At 33.2% G+C, this 5,370-nt stretch overlaps 1 non-coding gene across 1 annotated transcript; it reads left to right on the top strand.

Moving 5' to 3' along the window:
- The first annotated feature begins 644 nt into the window (after nucleotides 1-644).
- Nucleotides 645-753, top strand: LOC112034370 (small nucleolar RNA R71). The gene has a single exon (XR_002885354.1). It is a non-coding gene; the product is annotated as a small nucleolar RNA R71 (small nucleolar RNA).
- The last annotated feature ends 4,617 nt before the right edge of the window (nucleotides 754-5,370 follow it).

A 5,370-nucleotide genomic window follows, 5' to 3' on the forward strand; every position in this document is an offset into this window, starting at 1 on the left:
TCCAGAGATTTGTCTTGTGAGTGTTGTGGTGCCATAAATTGAGGAGTTGATTGAGGAATGGGAGGAAATGCTTGAGTAGGTGGACGAAATTGACTTTGTTGATGCATTTGTTGTCCACCTACATTTGTGGGAGAATGGTTTTGCCTCCAAGAGAAATTAGGATGATTTTGCAAATTTGGATTGTATGTCTTTGAAAATGGACTAGCAAGTGGCCTTCCATAATTATTTAGTGCATTTGCTTGCTCGGTATGGTATTCAGGGTAACCAACAATGGAAGGACACATTTGTGTTGCATGCATAGGACTTGCACAAATAGAGCATGTTTCACTTTGAACTTGATTGACAGAATTCATCCCTCTACCTAAAGCTAAAGCTTCAACCTTACGAGTGAGATTGTCCAACTTACCTTTTATGTCTAAATCTTCACTAATTTCATACAATCCTCTTTTCTTAATTGCAGGGGCAGATCTCTCTCTATGATAGGAAAAATCCATTGTTGTGAGCTTTCTGATAAATTCTCAAGAAATTTGTATGCCTCATCATCCATACGATTCAAAAATCCACCACCATTCATGGACTCAATCATGTTACGATTTGTCTGAGTCAAACCATTATAAAAATATTGTATTAGTCTTCATGTTTCAAAACCATGATGAGGACATTTTAAGATCAAGTCCTTAAATCTCTCCCAACTTTCATAAAATTTCTCTTGTTCATCTTGATAAAAATCTGCAATTTCTCTCCTCAAAGCATTGGTCTTGGCCATTGGAAAAAATTTAGAGAGGAATTTTGTGACCAACAGTTCCCATGAAGTTATAGATCCAGGTGACAAAGAATTAAGCCATGCTTTTGCCTTATCCTTCAAGGAAAAAGGGAATAAACGCAAGTGAACAGAGTCATCAGTGAAATTCTGGAATTTACAAGTAGCACAAATCTCAAGAAAATCCTTCACATGCATATAAGGATCTTCTCTATCCAATCCATGAAAATTAGGAAGAAGGTGAATTATCTGTGGCTTCAACTCAAAATGTTTAGCAGTGACTATAGGCAATACTATGCAAGATGGAGGGTTGGTGGTTATGGGTGAGAACAACTCCCTAAGAGTTTTTGAATCATCTCTTATTTCTCCCATTGTGGATGAATAATCAAAACTAACAAAACGATTTTCTTTATCACGTATCCAAGTTCTCATACACCAAGCACAAAGAAAAAAAAATTTGTTTCTTTTTTTTTTAATTTAAAAAAAAAAATTAACTAAAACTAGTAGAAAGAAAAATTCAATTAAGACCTAATTTATTTTCCTAACCAAGTCCCTGGCAACGGCGCCAAAAACTTGTTGTGAAATTTAAAATACTCGCAAGTGTACGAATCATACCGAAGTATAGTTTGACAAGAACGAGGTTGAACCCACAAGGACTTGAATGAACGTAGGAAAATTAAATCAAATTTTAACCAAATTAATCCTAATCTAGTTTAATAAAAATTGGTTGTTTTGAAATTAAATAAACTAAGCAAATAATAAAATTAAGCAAATAGTTAAACTAAGCAAAAGATATAAAGCAATAAAAAGATGTAAACAATCAAGGGAAAGGAATTAAGGTTTTGGAATCCGTCTTGTAAGTCATATCAGCATTGGTCATCCCTTATATGGCATGAAGAGGGAGGCTTTCTTTCCAATGTGGGACAAGAGCAAAAATTGCCTAGGCTCCAATTGGTCTAGCCCTTGGCCTTGAAGAAAAAAATGTCCCCACAATTGCAGAAGGAAATTGAAAAAAAAAAAAAGTTTGTTTGATTTTCTTTGTTTTGTTTTTTTTTTTTTTTAGTAGTCATTCTCAGAATTTTGTGGGTATATTCCCTGCAAACCCTCACGAGACTACAACTCGTCCACTAGTGTAAGTTAGGGGTTTAAAGGCTTGTTACATACACTAAATGCAATCGAAAATTCCAGCAAAAGTGGATTAGTTAGAATATTTTCTTTGTTTAGTTTTACTCTTTATCTGTTTTGCTGGAGGACTAGCAAAATGTAGGTTTTGGGGTATTTGATGTGCATGAAATATATACAATAAAATACTCACATATCTAAATATTTAGCTTTACTTTTATGTTATTTTGTGACTGATTATATAATATCTTTGTATTGCAGGTAACAAGGGCTTTACATGCAAAGTGGGGCTAGGCCAATTGAATCAAGCCAACTTACATCCAGCTAGGCATGAATTCAAGAGAAGATCAATCCAATTAAATTTAAGTCCAATTGGAGTAAGGAATCAAAGGAAATTTGCACCAAATCCAAGTCCAATTCGGATTAGGATTCCAGCCTACACATCAATTAGTATTTTTGGTATAACTTTTGGGTCAAATGTCCAATCAAGATGATTCAAGTTGGGTTAGAAAGTTAAATTAAAGAGTTATAACTTTGTAGTTTACTAGGAGCCCAAATTCTGACGTTAAGTGGGCCTAAATAGTCGGATAAATGAAGCCTAAAAATCTGGGATTTTCTCCAAACGGGAATTCAACTTGTAATAAGATTCCTTGACCTATTTAAAGGCTAATTAGGGCAACGAATAGTGCTAGGGCTGAGGCTAGTGCTAGGGCAGAGGGCTGAACATGGAGAGTGTGGCTACATCTTTGGTTTTCTTCCATGACAGTTAGTTTTATTTTATTTGTCTAGTTTAATGTTTAGTATTTTACTCTTGTGTTTTATTTCAATTACTATGAGTAGCTAAATTTATAATTAGGGTTGAAGATGAAACCTTGTTAAGGATTATTAGTAATATTTATGTGATTTGATTTTTCCCACAATAGTTGTTCTTTAATGAATTAAATTGTTCTTGTTTTATATCAATTAACTAAGATGAGATTCTAGATATGAGTTCAATCATGTTTTTCTCATGATTTAGGATTTGTCTTAATTAATTGAATTCTTGGTTTATTAATTCTTGATTATAAAATTGGATATCGTTTGTGATTTGTCTGTCAATGGATACAAGTTTTGATTTGATTTTTAGAATTGGATATATCTTGTGATTTGTTTGGCTACGGATACAATTGATGATTTGGTTTTATACTTAAGAAACGAAGAAGAACATGCTTTAGATATTTAAATAGAAGTTTTAATGATAATATTTTCCATGGTAGCAAGATTGATTTCTGGATTATCATGTAGTGGTTGGGAAAAATTAATAATCATAAATATATGCTGATATGACTTACAAGACGGATTCCAAAACCTTAATTCCTTTCCCTTTATTGTTTACATCTTTTTGTTGCTTTATATCTTTTGCTTAGTTTTACTATTTGCTTAATTTTATTATTTGCTTAGTTTATTTAATTTCAAAACAACCAATTTTTATTAAACTAGATTAGGATTAATTTGGTTAAGATTTGATTTAATTTTCCTACGTTCATTCAAGTCCCTGTGGGTTTAACCTTGTTCTTGTCAAACTATATTTCGATACGGTTCGTACACTTGCGAGTATTTTAAATTTCATAACATGTTCTTAATTGTTCTTATATGTTCTTCACATGTTCTTGGTTGTTCATCACATGTTCATGCATAACACTAGTTTTAATCTTAAATCTACATGAAAAATATGAAAAACATGTTTGTTTCTTAATTCTTTCAAATCCTTGAATCTAGGATATCACCATTCACACACATTCACTAGAATTTATTTTTCAATCCAAATGAAGTGCTTAATAAATTGAATTAGGGTTTATCACATGCACACACTTTAAATTCAACATGCAAATTGATTGATAACATATTGGATGATGTGATATGAATGTTGGCCACCATAGTCTAGATGACCGGTTTCACCGGGCAAGGTGGGTGCCTAATACCTTCCCACCTTGTAACATAGCCTCCGAACTTAGATCAAGGATTAGTAGATCAAATGTTTATTCTTGTAATTTTCAATTTCTAGATTGTAACTAGGAAACAAAGCCATGTATTTTATCTTAGATTGTATTTAGGACCAAAGCCATGTATTTTCCTATGATCAATGTAAATTCAATTTCAAATTAATAAAATGATGAATTTTTCAATTATGGTTTTCTTATTTATTCCAACAATTAAATAAGTGGCGACTCTATTGTAAAACCTTTAATCTAAAGGGGAAAATATAACTAGTCAAACCTCCATTTTGAGAGGCAATAACACAACTCCACCCATTCACGTGGGTTTGGCCCAACATTCTAAAAAAAGAGGCCGGGGACGTGGTCTCTCACAGTGGCGACTCCATTGGGGATATTGAGGGCTAAGTTTCAATTAGGTTATGATGGCCAACCATGTCATTGTTTGTTTATTGCTTTTTGTATATAATATGTATAATATGTCATTATATTGCATGTCATGCATCATTTGCTTGAATGAAATTTATTTTATTTGTGTGCTAGCCCGGAAGCCCGGTAGTATTAGCTGTGGATTGTGGTCTTCCTGAGACTCACATACCCAGCGGTGAACCTACCACCCACCGTGACAAGGATCATCATGGTTATGCCATGGTGGTTCATAAGGACAAACTGTACCATTCGGACTAACACGGCACTCCTAGCGGCACAAGTTGGGAGGTACGACGTCCTAACTTGTGGGGACCTTTAACCTACCTTCTACCCATGTTGTAATGACTCATAGAACCTACCTTTAGGTCGGTCTATGTAAATTGCATTTCATTATGCATTTGTTTGACCGCTGTTTGAACCATGATGACTCAAGTCCAACGCTTGAGCCCATTATGATTATTTGAACCTTGTATGATGTGAATGAACTCAAGCTAAAAAGCCTATGATTGAACTCTACTTGGTATGTAAGCCCAAAATTGTTTCTTGAATGAGTCTAAGCCCAACACTTGAGCCCATCAAAGGTGTATAGACATGATCAACTTCAAAGGCCAAAAACTCACAAGATGCATGCCTTTCAAGTGCAAGCCCAAGTCATTTCAAGCAAATACCAAAAGATCATAATCAAATTTCAAGTCTTCCAAGAGCAAGCCCAAGCCACTTCATCATAATTAAGGTTCAAGCACACCAAGCCTCAAGCATCTTAAATGGACCAAGAAGAAACAAATGGCCCAACTTTGCCTCACTCCACATTTGATTTGCAACATCATGGTTAAAGCTTAAAGTTTGTTTGTTTATTCCATGTTTCTATGTTTCTTTGAATTCAAAAATTTCATGTTGCATTTAATGAGCTTTGTTCATGTATATATATTAAGAAAAAAAATACAAAAAAAAAAAATACAAAAAAATACAAAAATTTCAAGATTTCCAAATCTTTCCCCAAGGGAAAAAAAAAAAAAAAAAAAAAAAAAAAAAAAAAAAAAAAAAAAAAAAAAAGAAAAAAAATTTAAAAAAAAAAAAAAAAAAAAA

Source organism: Quercus suber, unplaced genomic scaffold (genome assembly GCF_002906115.3).
Source record: "Quercus suber isolate HL8 unplaced genomic scaffold, Cork oak 2.0 scaffold_1000, whole genome shotgun sequence".
In the NCBI taxonomy this organism is placed as follows: domain Eukaryota; kingdom Viridiplantae; phylum Streptophyta; class Magnoliopsida; order Fagales; family Fagaceae; genus Quercus; species Quercus suber.